Genomic DNA, 17433 nt, shown 5'->3' on the forward strand with positions numbered 1-17433 from the left:
GCAAAATTGACCTATCACCTTTGTCCTCCCCTGTGTCTACCTCTCTGGATCTGCACAATTCCTGCCTTTTTGCCTTGCTGTGGGAGGCTTGGGTCTCCTGATCTAGATCTTGCCTTCCCTCTCATTTCAGCTCTTCTCTCTCCCCTGGCTCCTCTCCCTCAACACATCACTTGGTTTAGGACCCAGAGGAGACGCTGGGAGTGGGGCCCACAGTCTGATTAAGTAAAGTTAGACATTTCTCTAGATGGCATTCACATTGCACCTCCTTCCCCCCAACTTACATAGTTTACTTTCAACACTCTGTCGTTTTATGTTTTATCACATTTCCCTTCTGGGATTTTGGGATATTACCTTTGGAAGTTACTTTTTTTTTTTTTTAAGATTTATTTATTTATTTATTTAAGAGGTGGGGAGGGGCAGAGGGACAGAGAATCTTAACTAGACTCCAAGCTGAGCTCAGGGCCCGACGAGGGGCTCAGTCTCACGACCCTGAGATCATGACCTGGGCGGAAATCAAGAGTCAGACCCCTAACCGACTACGCCACCCAGGTGCCCCTGGAGGTTACTTTTCTGTTTGGAGGTGTTACAGGTGACACTGTCACCTCGAGAGAGGTGGGCACTGGTGGTGCACTCCATATGTAGTGGCTTTCAGACCTTTGTACTGGAAACCCACAGGAAGAAGTGGGTGTTACATGAGGACCCGGAGCACACATTTGTACATGTGGATGTATGGTTTCCCAAAATAATACCTTTACTATTTGTGAGCTGTGATATAATTTCCTTTTTTTTTTTTTCCCCTCTTTTTTCTTGCTGCTTTTGTCTCTAATGCTCCTTATAACCTACAGAATAGGTTTCATATCCTACTGGTCAGTTGTACTTTGACAAGCTTGCAGTATTTTTAGGTAGTGGTAGGGGTACATGCTTTCTTCCTTTCCATGTTCTGTAGCAACGTGCACAAGTCTCTGTTATCCCTAAACACTCCCTCAGACTTGCCTTATTTTAATTCTTTTTGTGCAAAACTCTCTCCTTCCTTTTGTTTTTGTTTTTTTTAAAGATTCATTTATTTATTTTTAGAGAGAGTGCATATGTACAGGGGGGAGGGGCAGAGGGAGAGAAACTCAGACTCTGTGCTGAGCCTGACTCTGGGGGGCCGATCCCAGGACCCTGAGATCATGACCTGAGCTGAAATCAGGAGTCGGACACTCAACCAACTGAGCCACCCAGGCGCCCCTCTCCTTCCCTTTGTAACTAAGCTTGTGCTTCTATTTTTCACATACCGTTCACTTCTCAGCTCTCTTTGTTTGAACTTTGACCTTCCTCTGCTGACCAGTAGCCAAGAATCATTTTACCATTTTGAGTAAAACTGATTGCTCTGTGCTATTAGATCTTGCCTATTAAATGTAATTTTCAAAAAGTAACACTTTTCATTAATTCCCGTATCTGCTTAGATCCCCAAATTCAATTTCTCAGAAACATACCTTTTCTGGTGGTCTGATCTCACAGTTCATGCCCTTACATGGTTCCAGGATCACAGAATTATAGCAGTGCGGGGGTCTTCTGCATCCTGTAATCTTTTGGGTTGGCGTCGTGGGCTGCAGAGAGACACCTGCTGGCTCAGATGTAGAGTTGCATTGTTTTGCTGTCCTGAAGTTCATCATGTTGTCATTTTTAGGACCTTAAACTTTCATGATGCGCAGGTAAATTTGTACGTTGGAATGCACTGAGGTCACTCACCTGACCCCCTGAAGCATTCTTAGCATCTCCAGCTCCACCTCCAAGGAACTGAAGAGTATTCATATCCCATCACCCAGTCAGAAGCTAATACCTAATGGGGAAAAGGGTTTCATGGTAAAACTAGATTCCTTCCCTTCATGTGTTCTTAACGGGACCACAAATTGATAGTTTAGTAAAGCACCCAGTAAGCCGAGATCCATTTAAAACTTTTGAAAATGATAATTCACTCTTCCAAGATAGTTAAGAACTTTTTAAATGGTTTAGGTTTGCAGCTTGGTTTGTTATATGGGCGGTACATTTGGTTCTAGTTTTAAGTCTAGTTCTGGAAAACAGGAATCTAAAATCTGTTGCTTCTTTATTTTGAAGTCCTAATTGGAATATCTTAATGACTTCTGTGCAGTGCTTATTCTAGCAAATTTTTTGTTGTTGATTTCAGAGACTTTATTTCAAAGAAATCATAATTATATACACCTAAGACCACTCAGTGCATGCAACAGATTTTAAAGATTTTAATGTGCAAAGTGGTTCTTTTATTTTTTTAGTTTTAATTTTTTTTTTAGGGAGACAGAAAGCACGCACACAAGCTGGGGAGGGTCCAAGGAAGAAAGAATCTTAAACGTCTCCACACCCAGCACAGAGCCCAATTTGAGGCTAACCTTGGGGCTCAATGCAGGGCTCAGTCTCACGACACTGAGATCATGACCTGAGCTGAAATCAAGAGTTGGACGCTTAACTGACTGAGCCACCCAGGCACCTCGCAGAGTGGTTCTTTTAAACAAAACTGATATCCGGGGCGCCTGGGTGGCTCAGGCATTAAGCATCTGCCTTCGGCTCAGGTCATGATCCCGGGGTCCTGGGATCGAGCCCCATATCAGGCTCCCTGCTCAGCGGGAGGCCTGCTTCTCCCTCTCCCACTCCCCCTGCTTATGTTCCCTCTCTCGCTGTGTCTCTGTCAAAGAAATAAATAAAACCTTTAAAAAACAAAACAAAACAACAACAACAACAACAAACTGATATCCACCTGACTATTTCTAAGGTTTTATAGATAATAAATGAGGCAACATGCTCCAGTTTTCTGTCCTTGTCTACTCCTAGTACACAGTACATGCCTGGAAGCCAGTAAAAAACACCAAAATGTGTATGATGGTCCCTTTATTCAAGAGCTTTGAGAGTGTGCAGGAGAGGGAGCTAAAACCTCACCCCTGCCGTGGCTCCCCTCATAGCACTTATCTCTTCTCCCCTCCATTGCAGAAGAGAAACTAAATGTCCTTGAACAAGCCTGCACCTACGGCTTCAGGAAATGGCAGAAAAGAATGTTATTAATGGTTCAAGGGGACAAATATGGCAGAAAGAGAAACAGCATTTGGGAACTTAAAATACTCTGTTTGAGTTTAATAACCTCAAGCCAGAAGAATAACATGTATTTTTAAAAAATATTTCACACTCGCCCAATTTTTCTGGCCATCTTCCTTTACACCTGTTCTGAGAGGGGAACCTGAAGTGAAAATAGAAACTGTTACTCCTTTTATCAAGGCACCTAGACTGATCATGAAGAGTGGGAGAAGTCACATCAGGTAGCCAAGCACTTCTAAAAGCATGAAGAGAAGAAACAAAAGACCATAAACAATAAGAGAGGAAACGGAGTGTGGTATGGCTTGCGAGTTTTGAACTTCATGCTTCAGTCTGGTTATATGGCTGTTGTCCTGAAATAAGGGAAGCGAACTGCGTGGTCCACTGTAAGTGCTCGATCCATAGCAGCCACTGTTGTTGCCACGCACAGAGCTACTCAGGGGCACTCTCACTGCGTTCTTTTCCTTGTGCTTCTAATAGTTAGGGTTGGATTTGTTTTGATCCAGTCTGTATTTTTTGTGACCGTTCGTATGGCAAAGAAAACAATGATGTTACCAGCATTGAGTGAGTATTTCCTATGTGCTGAGCGTTGGGTGAGGAGCATGAGGGTAGATAGATATTGCTGTCATCCCAGTCTTATTTTTTTTCTTTAAATTCAGTTAATTAACACATAATGTATTACTGGTTTCAGAGGTAGAGGTCAGTGATTCATCAGTTTTGCAAAATACACCATGCTCACCATGCTCTTTCCTTAATGCCTGTCATCCAGTTACCCCGTCTCCCTAACCCCCTGTTATCCCAGTTTTATAGAATGTGCACAAGGAAGCCCAGTGAGTCTAGTGTGTGAGAGAACTCAGCTATTTAACCCCCGTCGGGAATGAGCCGTCGCCAGTCCCTGAATGCTGGTTGGCTCTGAATAATGTTGCTTACTTAAAGCTTTAGAAAAAGCTTTTTGTTTTATGTTGTTGATTAGCTGTGATAGCCAGAAAGGAAAATACCACTTACTGAAAGAAAAGGGGTTTTAATAGAATTAAAAAGTGTAACTCTGGGGCACCTGGGTGGCTCAGTCTGTTGAGCGTCCGACTCTTGTTTTCAGCTTGGGTCATGGTCTCAGGGTCATGAGCTCAAGCTCTGCGTTGGGCTCCATGCTCAGTGGGGAGCCTGCTCGAGACTCCCCCCCCCTCCACTCTCTCTCTCTCTCTAATAAATAAATCTTTAAAAAAAAAAAATAACCCAGGTTTTTCTAAATTGGAACATCGCTTTAATAGTCCCGATGTTAAAGATTTTTAAGTAAATATTTGCAGTTTACAGTCTACTATTTAGTCCTCAGAGATAGAATAGTGTAATGTTTTAAAATATTGTAAAATTTTAAAAATTAGAGGTAGCATTCCCTTTTAAAGTCTGTGTAATCAGCATAAGTATCTGAATATATTTCCTGAGTGTCCTGTATTTTCATAAGTACATAGTATATCTTGCTATTGCAAGTAGGAAATTTAAGGCAGACAGATTCCAAAGGATTTCAGTATTTTGGGTATGTCTACATCAATAATTGGAAGAAGATAAATCCAGCACCTCTCATTGAAGGGGCAAATAAATATAAATATCTACAACCAGTTTTCAGTTGACCTCCTTAATGGGAAGAAACAATACCATGGTTAATCGTAACTTACTTTCTTGTTTAGTTTTCGCTTTAGGGTTCTTTGTTTTCTGGAGCACAGGGGAGTTGGCACTGGATTTAGAAGTGGCTCAATATGTAATTGTGAAAAAGAGGAATGTCTCTATAATTTAAAATACGTTGCAAATATTGCCACGTGTTTAGAATTAATACACAGGGAGTTTATTACGTTTCATATTCACTTGCCTATTCTTAAAACTATGAATATCTAGGGTGAAGCAGGAAGTTAAAGAGAGAATCTGTCTTGATAAGCCTTCCTGGCTCCCCTCCCCCACTACTCCCATCTTTTTTTTTTTTTCTTTTAAGGCAAAATGAGTATAGGATTAAGATCAAAGATACTGGAAGGGGAAAATAAGTTGGAAAATAATTTAAATTTAAGCTTGAGAATTTGGAATTGAAAGGAAGGTTAGAGGCCATTTACCTTAACCTTTTCCATTTACAGATAAGGAAAGTGAGTTCCCCGTGGCTTGCCAAGGTCACAGAGCTATTAAGAGGCAAAACTGATCCTACATGGAGATAGTACTTACTCCACCGGAAGTTTTAATGGGATTTTTTTTTTCTTTACCTTTATTGAGGTGTAATTGACAAATAATATGGTAAAATAAAGTGTACTTTGACATATATATACCCCGGGTTAAAGAGTTTCTTTCACTTGAATAATTTTCAAAAATGGGTATTAAACCTCAGTCTTCTTTAGTCTTTTGTTTTTTAACACACTACCTGGAAAGCACGTGTCTTAGCAAAGTGTCCTGGAAAGCAGAGCCTAGTCCTATGCCTGGCGCTCTGTTTTTTCCCTCTCTGCTAGACTTGGGGGGGGGGGGGCGGGGGGGCGGCCTGACGTGTGCACAGATAGGAGAGGAAGAGAGAAGCTGTCCATGCTTCCGTGAACACGAAGCTTGTGTGGGATAACTTTTCAACCTGGACCCACTTCTTTCCTAACAGCTGCTCTCTGGGAAGTTCCATGTGTTTCTAGCTGTGTGTACCCCTTCACAACCTAGAGAACAACACCCCTAATTCGTGTATTCTCAGGGGGCATCTGGCAGATCCCCTCAGTAAACAAAATGCTCCTGTGCAGAAGATTATTATCTGTATTATTTTTTACTGGTATAGAAGCAGTTTTAGTGTTGGCCATTAACTTTTTACATTTGACTCCCCTCCCCCTGCCCCAGAAATCATTCAGCTTCCCAGTTCAGGAAAATCTGATTCCCATGGCCAAGTACTACCCTCATCTGGATGGCTGTCTTCAAAATGAATGCTCTTGGTCCCAAGCAGTGAAACAGGGTAAACGGGCAGCAAAATGAACATCATCACCAAAAAAAAAGTCCCAGTATGTAATACCAGTAGTAAAAAGTGTCGTATTTTATCCAAAGCCTTTATCTTTTCTTAGAAACTGTTCAACTGAATTGGTACATCCTTGAATCATCCTTTTAAAAAAAAAAAAAACTATAGAAAATGTATCCTAGCCCCTGTGAAAAGTACTGGTTTTGGACACGATGAATATGTGTTAGAAATAAACAGTAAAATCTGACCTAGAAAAGAAGTAACTTTAAATATATCTAAAAATAACCTAAAAATTATTGTAGTGATAAATAGTAAAATCATATGACATTGACACTGGCATGTCCACGGTTATTATTCAGTTAGAAATATTTTGACTGAACTCTATGTAATATGTATTTTTTTTAAAAGTGTTAAACCATTGCCTTACTTTTTTTTTAAGTTTACTTTTTTGTTTTTAAGTAGTCTGTGCACCCAGTGTGGGGCTCAAACTCATGGCCCTGAGATCGAGTCACATGCTCTTCTGACTACGCCAGCCACGCGCCCGTATCATTGCCTTACTTTAAATAGGCTTCTTGGAGAATGTATAGATAAGCAAAGGCTGGGAAAGCATTGTCACAATATACTTAAGCCTCAGATTTTGTCTTAGTTATATGAGTATTACATTACATTTTGAAAGAATCCTGAATTATTCTCATAGTTTAATTCTCCACATACAGTGCATCATTATGCATTAATTTTTTATCATTTAAGTTTGAAAGATAGTTATGTTTGGCCACAAGGCGCTCTTACAAGGAAAGTTTCAAATTACATGGCCAAGGTGGGGAGGTCAGACCAAGATCTAAACGTGGTTTCCCTTTGGTTCCAGGATTCATTTGCACCGGCCATTTTAATTCAGATGGTATAAGAAGACGAATAGTACTTCCTTCTCCTTTCAGGATGGAGAAGCACGTTGTGTTTGCTCAGCACTCAAACAGTGCTGTGTTAGTTTCTTACTCGTGGACCTGGTAGCTGGGAAAGGTAACCGTGCTACCAAGAATAGTGTTGATTTTTACTTATTTTTACTGTCTGTCTAGGCTCTGTCTGTAGGGCTTACTATATATCCTGAAGGCAAGGGGGGCGGGGGTAGATTGGATGAAAAAGAGAAAGCTTTGGTACATAATTCTTTCATATTTTTCTGAAACAGAAGGGTGCACCTGTCACAGTGTATATTATACCTGTGATATCTTTGGATCTTGTTTGAAACCAATGAGGAGAGTAATGCAAGTGGGTGCAAAGAAAGAAGCGCCCCTCCGAGTTCTGTGTAACCCAGACCGACAGTAAACACAAGGGCTGCCAGCTTCTCACTGGTCTGAGGAGCTAAGACATGGAAGATGTATTGGAAATGACTGGCTAAGTAGGAAAGTTGAAGCACCTGAGAATGAATCCTTTTTAACTTCAAATAAATAAGAGTTCAGTTCATTACCGAAAAGTAGGTATGCACTCAGTTGCATTTTCACATGTCTTCTGGGGAAGGAAAGAAGAGATGGAGTTTGAACTAATCTGCTGGGAAGCGTGTTCGGAATGCATCGGGGATCAGAGTGTGAAGGAGGCTAACTGTGGCATCGACGGCGGGCTTTAACCGCGGGAGAAAGGAGGAGGACAGCACAGCCGAGGCAAGAGTGTCCCTTTGGGGTGTATTTATTTCCTGCTTCCTCCCCAGTGTCACAGACTTCCTGTCAATTAGGGATGACTGGTATGAACTGTTAAGGATCAGATACAATTAAGAGTGAAGGCTCTGGATCCAGACTTCTTGGGTTCAGATGCGGCTCTGCCTCAGAGGCAACCGACTTAATTTCTCAGAGTCTTCATCTGTAAAACATGGATAGTATTAGTCTTTACCTTTGTGGGATTCTTGGGAGGATCAAATGAGTTAATGACATGTAAATGAGTCAATGAGAACACTTTCAGGTGCATAATAAGCACTCAGCATGTGTTAGCTATTACTGTATTATATGGCCCCACTTAATTTTTTTAAATAATTTCGTCCTCTCTCCATAACCTCTGACTAGGGAGAATGGACACTAAACTGACGAATGAGTGAATAATGATTTGCATGGTATCTTTACAGTTGTTGATTAGTAATGTAAATGCATCTTGCTTTATGGGTCAGTTTCCAAGATGAGGCCATGTAGGCACAGCGCCGGTTAAATTAAATCCGCACATGTATCCTCCCACCTCGTTTCAAACATGATCTTTAATCTTCTTTCCTAATAAACCATTTTCTTCCCTGGGAATCACAGAAAGGATTATGTTTTACATCATGAAAAAGTACACATAACACACACACATAAAAGAAACAACTGTTTTATAAAATAGTAGTTACACTAAGTGTGAGAAACTCTTGTTTTCTATTTTATTCCGTTCTGTTTCGTTTTTATAAAAATGCTGCTTGCAATGCATCGAATTTATTGTACAACTCACCCTACAGTTTGAAAAACACTGCAGTAAGGTCAGTTTGACTTTTGTCCAGAACCAAATGGGAGGGCATACCTTTGATTGTAACCAGTATTCCCTTCCTTTTCTTTCTGTACTTGCCCAGTAATGGAACGGGAATTTACCAGCTTTAGACACACACAGTCACACTTGTGCTTACACTCACATTCAAAAATGCAATCCCATCTATTTAGTAAGGCCAAAGTTTGTGTTGTGATCTAAAAGGCCTTTAAATATTACTGTATTTCAGATTTACTTTTAGCACATTTGTGATGTTAAGAATGCATGTAACTCAGGGCACTTGCCTGGTTTGGTCTGTGGAGTGTGCAACTCTTGATCTCAGGTCGTGAGTTTGAGCCCCACATTGGGCGTAGAGCTTACTTAAGAAAAATTGCATGGAGCTCATATCCTTCGAAGATAGGGTCCAATAATCATTTTCAGGAAATAGTTTAAGGTTAGGTATGATAATAGTAACCAATTTTTCAGTTCGTGATAACCTAACTTCTATTCCATCCCACCCCTCCCCAATTAAATAAGGAGTTAAGTGTCCCACAGAAAAATGAATTGTTAGAACAGAGAGTTGTTGTTAGAACTAGAGAGTTGTTATACTGTGCTGTCTATAGGCTCGGTTTGTTCCTTTTGGCGGCACTGTGTGTTTGGGAGCCTACTGCTTAGAGCTATTCATGCGCTGTGACCATGAAGCTAAGCACATACCACTCACTACCCCATGCTGAGCCTTGACTCTGTTCTCATCGACTGAGTCACCAGCCAGGCCAAATAAATTGCTTCTTTTGAAAGATTGACAAACAAATTCTTACCAGGTTTACCACACAAAGCCTTCTCACATTATAAACACTTGCTTCGCACACATTCTGGTCACCCTTATGACCAGTTGCACGGTGCCTATGGTCGGCCTCCCCTGCTCCATCCCAGGCTCTCCTGGCTCAGCTAAGAGGTCTGATCCAACACTTTTCCGTCTTACTTGGTGGAACTCTATTAAATCCTCTTCTTTGCCCACCCCCTTTTTCAGGTTTTGGTCTTCGTGAATTCCACCCATACATATTACCACTTTTTTTCTATATTTCAAGTAAATCTCTCTTTTTCTAAGCTTTTTTCCTTTCTTCCCTCTGTTCAATTTTGGAGAGCCCCCCAGTGATGCTAGTCACAGCTTTAAGCTCAAGGGTAGGGATATAATCATTTTCAAAGGAAAAGAATGTAGTGTATTTGGAAGTAAAATAAGGCATAATAACCAATGTCGTCAACTTTTGAGTAATCACAAGGTCATCCTCTCCTGATTAAATTTTTTTACACATTTGCACACAGAAAAATAAAAATCATTCTTAGTTCTATTAGTTTATTCCTTATATAATTACTAGTATTGCAACACAGTTACAATATACATTTCATGTCAGGTACATAGTACTAGAGATACATCGTAAGTGAAGTAAGTTTCTGTGGCTTGACCTGGCTACCCTCACTAGCAACATCATTCCTCAGGGAAAAGTAGCTTCAGTTCTAAACCACCAACATAGATACATATGGGGGACATAACCAGGTGTTTGAGGACTATTTGCAGTCCTTATTTCTCTTAACCATGCTTTTGGTTCCTGGAAAGAGGTTGACTATTTTAAAGTCATCTAAGTACTACTAGAGTGCTCCCATAGTTATTTTTAATAATAAATTAAAATGAAAATCATGGGAGAATTCACAGTATTTTGAAATGAGAAATATGGTTAATCATGAATTTTGAAACAACAGGTCACTTTTATCCCTTCTGTATATGTGAATGTTTATGACACTGTCTCTTGGACATAGAGTTTGCTACTTTTAAACGCTATGTTAATTCTGAGGGACAGAACATTGGGGCCTTTCCCTGATTGAAGTTGGTGGTTCCACGTGACTCAGGACAGCTCCTTCACTCTGGCCGTTGTCTTGCAAGAACACTGGAAATGTGATGTCTTTGCCTGAGGAGACATGTTAACCTTTTTAAATATAACTGGGGAACAGCAGGCAGAAAATACTTAGAAAGAAAAGGCTGTTCTACATTTTCCTGTTAGAAGAATATTAGAGGCATTGGCTCTTCATGAAGGCATTTCAGTCTTTCTTTTGTGTGCTGATCTGGTATTACATTTTTTAAAATAACGATTACCTGGCAACACATTAAATTCATTCCTCATATTAAACCTCAAGGGAATTTTTTTTTTTTTTTGGTTTGCGTTTTCGTATATAGTCTGAAACTTACGGTACCATGTGTAGCAAGCTAAGGGCCACTGATGAAAGTACGGTCACAGCAGGGGATCTTGTATGTCCCAGTGATGTGCCTACTCATTTAAAATGCATTATCCTGACAAAATTTTGTGTTTATAAAATGACCTTGGGGGCTCCTGGGTGGCTCAGTTGGTTAGGTGTCCAACTCTTGATTTTGGCTCAGGTCATGATCTCGGGGTGGTGGGATCGACCCTCCTGTTGGGCTTCATGCTGGGCGTGGAGCCTGCTTTGAGATTCTCTCTCTCCCTCTCCCTTTTCCCTCCACTTCCCCCCCCCCCAAGAAAAAAGACGTTGAACTTGCAAATATGCTAAGGATATCGTTGCCAAAGAGCTACAAATAGAAACCGTAATTTTTGTGTTAGGATCCACATTAGCCAGATACAAAATAGGATTCCCAAGTTTAATGTAGTGTAAGCAGCATTTGATATATGACTTGACATTTAAGAAATTTTTATGTATGCCCAACTTTGAGACACAAAGGCATGCATAGAATAAAGTATGAGTTTTAAAAAGTCTCCAAGCCCAGATATGAGAAGGGATGAGGTATGAGAAGGGATATGAGAAGGTATGAGAAGGGATAAAATAGAGCCCTTGGGGGGCTCCTGGGTGGCTCAGTTGGTTGAGGGTCTGACTCTTGGTTTCGGTTCAGGTCATGATCTCAGGGTCAAGGATTGGGCCCCGACTCATGGTCTGCACTTGGCACAAAGTCTGCTTGTCCCTCTCCCTCTGCTCCTTCCTCTGCTTTCTCTCTCTCTCCCCACCCCCCCCAGATAAATAAATAAAAAATCTTTTAAAACAATAGAGCCCTTGGGGCTTGGCACTGTCGCCTCAGTAACCACCTTGGGGGGTGATGAGTAAGTGGGCCCAAATAAACCCCCAAGGAGGGACTTTCCCCCTCTAGTCCGCCACATCAACTAAGGATACTCCACTTTCATCTGGTGCCCATACTGGACTTTCTCCTAAGATTTCATTTGGGGGAAAAAAATTGGTTCCAGTGCTAACGTATAGTTTGAGAACTGCTGTCCTGACAGATCCAAATTCTCCTGTCAGACAAAATACTTGGAACACCAGATACACTCTACATCGGCTCATGGTAAAAAGTTGAAGGTATGAAGTCAGTTTCCTTACTGGCAGATGTCAGAGTGCCTAGTTGTCCTGAAACACCGAGGGGAGAACTGGAGAGCTTATTTCTAAATGTGCTGGTTGGGGTCCCTCTATCCAGAAAATTTCCTTAGAAACTTTATGTGTATTTGAGGAGAAGGTAAAATCCTTTTTATTAAAGTGAAACGTAATTTCCATACTTGCTGATGATGTTCAAAAAACATTTATTTTACTGTTCATGTTATAATGATGGGGTTTCCCCCCAGCACTTTGGACTGAAGTAATTTAGTCAAAGTAGAGAACAGGTGATTGGAAATTACTGTAAATATTCTGGAAGGTTCCACAATGTTAGGTTGGATAAAGAAGGTACCACAAACAAGAACTATGGAAAGATGGCATCATTTCAAATACATTTCTCAGTTTCTTTTTTAAAAAATCTTTTATGTGGGGGTGCCTGGGTGGCTCAGTCAGTTGAGCGGCCGACTCTTGATTTCGGCTTAGAGCATGATCTTAGGTTGTGGGATCGAGCCCCATGTCGGGCTCCCGATGCTCAGCGAGGAGTCTGCTTGAGTTGTTCTCCCTCTCTGCCTCTCCAACCCACATGCACGAGCATGTGCTCTCTCTCTCACCAAAAAAATAAATAAATATTTTTAAAAAATCCTTTATGTGCAGGGGATGATGGGGGTGGAGGTGGGCACAGGAGGCCAATGTGAAGTCCAGCTTAGGGAATGCATTGCTGGCGTGTCCCTGCTATTAGATGTAGACTCCTGAACATGTGTGTTTGTACACTTCTGAAGAAGTTATTTTTTGGTGAGACTTCTGAGGCAAACAAACTGATAGAAAGTTCTTGATCTGGTACCTGGAACACAGTAAGCAGTCAGTAAACATGAGTGTCCTCTCTCCTTCATTTTCTTCCTCTTGTTTTTAGCAGTGTATTTTTTTTTCCAGTGGCAGCATCTTTTAATGTAATGTTCATTTCAGCCTCAAGTACTGCATTTTTCAGGTTCGGCAGCTCGAGCTTTTCTCTTTTAACGGAGTGATAGAGAGGTGGTGGGGGTGGGGGGACAGGTCAGGTGAACCCAGACTGGCTCTCCTTTCCCCGGGGAGTTAAAGCCACAAATTGTTCTGAGGAGGCTTTAGTGTTCTTACTCCTTCTGACTTCAACAGTAATCAAAGACAAAATAACTGAATAAGAAAGGAAAGTGACAGCAACTATAATCAACTATTCAGTTCCATTGACAGGAAGAGTAGTCCTCAAACTTCAAAGTATATAAGATTAACCTAGAATCCAGTTAACATGCAGATTCCTGAGCTCTACCCCAGAGGTTCTTTTTTTTTTTTTAAAGATTTATTTATTTATTAGAGGGGGGGCAGGGAGGGGCAGAGGGTGAGAGACGAGTCCAAGCAGACTTTCCGCTGAGTGCGGAGCCTGACACGGGGCTCGGTCTCAGGACCCTGAAATCATGACCTGAGCCAAAATCAAGAGTCAGATGCTCAACCGACTGAGCCACCCAGGCACCCCTACCCCAGAGATTCTAAGTCCAATCTCAGGTCATTCTAATGCACACGGTCCACGGACTACGTGCTGAAAACCCCTAATTCTAGAAAGATGGGTTTATATCATTGCTCTATTATTCTTGGTTTTAATTTCTTATAATTTCTTGGTTGATCATTATTAGTGTAGCACAAAGATTAAATTTCTTAAGAGAATTTTCACTACTTCTTGGCCATTTTGAACCTCCAAACCATGGCTCAGAATTCTTGACTTAAAAATAATGTGCACCATGCCTATACCTATGTATGACTCGTAGGCAGTCCTATAACACGAAGAACATTGGCAGTGATTTGAGATTGATTTGTAAATTGCCAATGTTGACATAATAATTTTTTCTTTCATCGGCATTGCCTAGTGAAGGAGTCTCACCGTGGTTTGTTCTCCCCGTGGTTTCTGTAGTGTTAGAGAGAATGCTACTGAAAAACGAACCCTTTCTAGTTTTGACTCAGTTAGGAGCTGTGTGTCTGTAGTCTTTCTGAGATAGGATATAAGAGAGGCATGCCCTGGAGGGGGCAAATCAGACTTCCACACGCGCTCCCTTCTTGCAGCCAATAGCTGGCTCAGAACGTGGATATTACGAGGTGCGGTTTCATTCATCAAGGGGATTTTCAGGCTCCAGCAGCAAATGCTTTGCGTTTTGGGTGATTGCTTGGCTTTGGGCTTAGCGTTGACTCCACCATAGAAACAAGTAAGTGCATCTGGCTGTTAGAAGAATTAATGATGATTCAGGTAAGGATAAATTGGAGAAATCATTCCTTTCTTTCCTTTGGGTAGATTTGAGATTTTAGAAGAATTAGTCCTCTCTTTGAGAAGAGCTCAGAAATACTCGTCTTAAGTTTTTCCCCCTCTGAATTGCTTTATAGTGTTACTCAGTATATCATCCTTTTAATGTGAAAGCCACCCTTTTCAAAATGTAGTTTCATTTTCAGATCTTAAAGTGAGGATTCCGTTTTTCTTTCCGTGCATGAAATTTTTTTAAATGAAATAACTATAGTTGCTAAGATACTAATTACACAAGCTTCCTGGTTTAGAGCTGAAGTCTTATATTTTTAGGAAGTAGCTTTAAAAGTTGGGCAGGGGGAGATCAGTTTGCATTTGGTTTATGAAACAATGATGTTATATGTGTGTCAGACTTTTCCCTGTACTAAAGGCCAAATTTTGAGATCCGCTGCTTAATCTGTTCTGACATGAGATTCCTCCCCCCACCCCGCCTTTCCTCTCTCCATGTTTTCTGGTGGTGGGATCCGCTCAGCTTCTTTGCTCAGGCATGTGGTTTAGTCTGTGTACATTCAGTGCAGTGGCATTTTTCTTGAAAAAGTGACTAAGGCTTCTTGGATGAATTCTCTCTTTGAAAGAGGTGGTAGAATTGCATCAGAAAAGCATTTACAGTAAATGGCTCTCCCCCTTCCTTTCCTGTAATGACCACATGTGAAAGAACGCATTAATTCTTGTTTTGAGGAAATGAGAATTGTAGAGTTCTATGAAAAACTCCCTTTTTATTATTAATTAACCAGATTTGAATGTTAAAAATTCTAAAATCCGAATCACTTTGTGCCGTGTAAATAAATGTCACAAAGATACAGTTTGTCACTCTATATATAGTCTATATGGAGTAACCAATTATCTTGAATTCAAGAAAAGGAAATAATGACTATGGCTCTAGTTAATGGCATACACCTAACCTAAATTAATTTCTTCATAGTCATTTTCCAAAGTAAATTAATATATTTCTTAAATATATTGCTGATTTGTCCTTCAGGATTTGATTCTCATTGTGATAGAACATGAAAGCTAGAAGCAGTCTCCCATAGCTTATCTAGCCTGGGGTTCTGAGAAACAGGAACAGTACTGCCCCCTAGGGGACATAGTAGGAATGAGATGGTGTTTGGTTCTACAGTGAAGGGCTTTTTTTTTTTTTTTTTAATGAGTGGGAGTCAAAGATTTTAGATGTTCCATGGTGCATAAGACAGAAGGAATTGTCCTGTATGCCACATGACTTTCAACTTCCATTTTGAATATAAAAATCAGTTTAAAATTACCTGAGCCTAGACCTAACTCCATTTTACATAAGAACACAAGATAACTTTTGCATACTTTTAATGTACACAAAATATACTCATTTTCATCCTGTTGTACACCCATACTGCTCCTATTTTGTTTTCCAGTACTTTTAAGATGGAAGGCTTCTGATTTGGCTCCTCGTAATCCAAGCTTATTCCTTATAAGTAAGTTATAAGCATCTTGTTTCATTACAAAGTTAATTGAACCTAAAAATTATTTATGTATTGAATATGCAGTATTTTATTATAAATTGGCTTTCTTTTACTTTCTTCTTTATATTACATTTAGAGTATTATATTGATGTTTTAAAAATAATATGTATCCTAGTTACTATTTACCAATGAATTTTATTTCAGAATAGTAAATAGGGCATTACAGAGTTTTTGGTTCTAAAAGCAGGGCTTTGGGACTAGTGGGGTTTTGAACCAATATTCCATTCCCTCTCTCTACTTTCAGGAAGGACAGTATGCAAGTCACGCAGATGGGAGGGATGTTTATCTTCTCTGTGAAGTTCTCTAGAGAAGATTGCACACGTACCCCATTAATATGTTTTAGTATCTTGAAGTCTTCAGATGAAGCTAGTTCTTCGTTAGTAATAACTTTCCAGGAGTCTTCATTATGTCACTGTGAAAATACGACCTTTGGTTTCCCTCTTACTGTAGGAAAGGACAGACAGGTATTGAGAGAAGCTCACAAGTCATCCTAGCAGAGGAGTTAAAAACAGACTCAGGTGTTCTTGAACCATGGGTCTCAGTTTTCCTGTCTCCTTACCATGGACCTGTTCTATGCCTGCAATGTTAACTTCTGACTGTGCTGTGAATACAGCCCATCTTAGGTAAGGTATTGTCAGTGTGGTAGAATTAAATCATTGCAATCACAGCTGTGAGGTCACGGTATCCAGGCGCATGCCTATGCTGTTTGCTCAGACTTTGTGGGGCCATGATTTTAATTTGGTAGGTCTTTCTCTTGGATTGTTATTTCTTGTGGTATTTTGTTGTGTTGTTTTTCTTGTTAAACGGATGTAATTATTGCTTCTTAAATATTTCTAGGGACACTAACAAAAGTTGTTTTTAAAGTATCTTTGCTCCCTTGAACTTTCTGTTTCTTCCAGGGTCCTTCTGTTGTTTATCTTAGTTTTCCGTTTCCACACTGCGGGCTTTCTTTAGCTGTATTTCTGTTTTTGCCGCTTCATTCGTGTAAAGCTGAGGTGACATGAAGGCTCACTGGGGCTCTGTGCATGTGGGTGCACCTTGCCACGGGCAGCCTCCCATCTGGTGGCATCGAGCCCACCCTCGTGTTGGGATACCACCAAGTGGCTGGGTGCAGAGGGCCTGACTTTGGGGTTCTCAGAACCACACTAACTGTTAGTCCTCACCAGACATTTTTTTAGTTTCTTTAGAGAATTAATTTTTAATTTTTAGTTTTTGCCTAGGGGCCTATCAGTTTTGTTTCTGATAAAGACAGGAGTTAACGCATGGAAGGAACAATTGTTGATACTGGACTTTTCCTTTCTGCCATTCTTGTCATTTCTGTCCCACACTGTACTTGCTTTTTCTCAGTCTAGAGCCTCTTTGGGGTTTCACTGGGGAAGTCAGTTATCCCCCTCCTTAGCAACAACCCTCTTAGAGAACTTTTGGGGCTGTAAGCTGCCTCTCCTCAGCTTTACCAGTCAGTACTTCTGGCTTCCAGACATTTGTTGAAATCTCTCAGACCCCTGGTTGGTAGTGTTTTTATTGTTGTGGGTGTATATTCTTTTTTTTAATAACTGCAGTGGTCTCTTTCATGTGCCCTGACCACCACCATTTTGAAATGGCGTCTTAGCTTAGGTTACTGTAACAAAGTGCCATAGACTGGGTGGTTTACAGACAACAGAAACGTATTCCTCCTTACCGTTCTGGAGGCTAGTTCATAGACAGCTGTCTTCTTGCTGTGTCCT

At 40.6% G+C, this 17433-nt stretch overlaps 1 long non-coding RNA gene across 8 annotated transcripts in view; it reads left to right on the forward strand.

Annotated features, from left to right (window-relative positions):
* LOC116630770 overlaps nt 1-17433 on the forward strand; it is a 212547-nt gene that overhangs the window by 117133 nt on the left and 77981 nt on the right. Inside the window, exon 7 of one of the 8 annotated variants that reach the window (XR_004299007.1) lies at nt 15602-15661. The exons of the other annotated variants lie outside the window; for them this stretch is intronic. This is a non-coding gene — a long non-coding RNA (uncharacterized LOC116630770). The remainder of the gene's footprint in view (nt 1-15601; nt 15662-17433) is intronic. 8 annotated transcript variants of the gene reach the window in all.

This window comes from Phoca vitulina, unplaced genomic scaffold (assembly GCF_004348235.1).
Source record: "Phoca vitulina isolate PV1807 unplaced genomic scaffold, GSC_HSeal_1.0 scaffold4, whole genome shotgun sequence".
Lineage (NCBI taxonomy): Eukaryota > Metazoa > Chordata > Mammalia > Carnivora > Phocidae > Phoca > Phoca vitulina.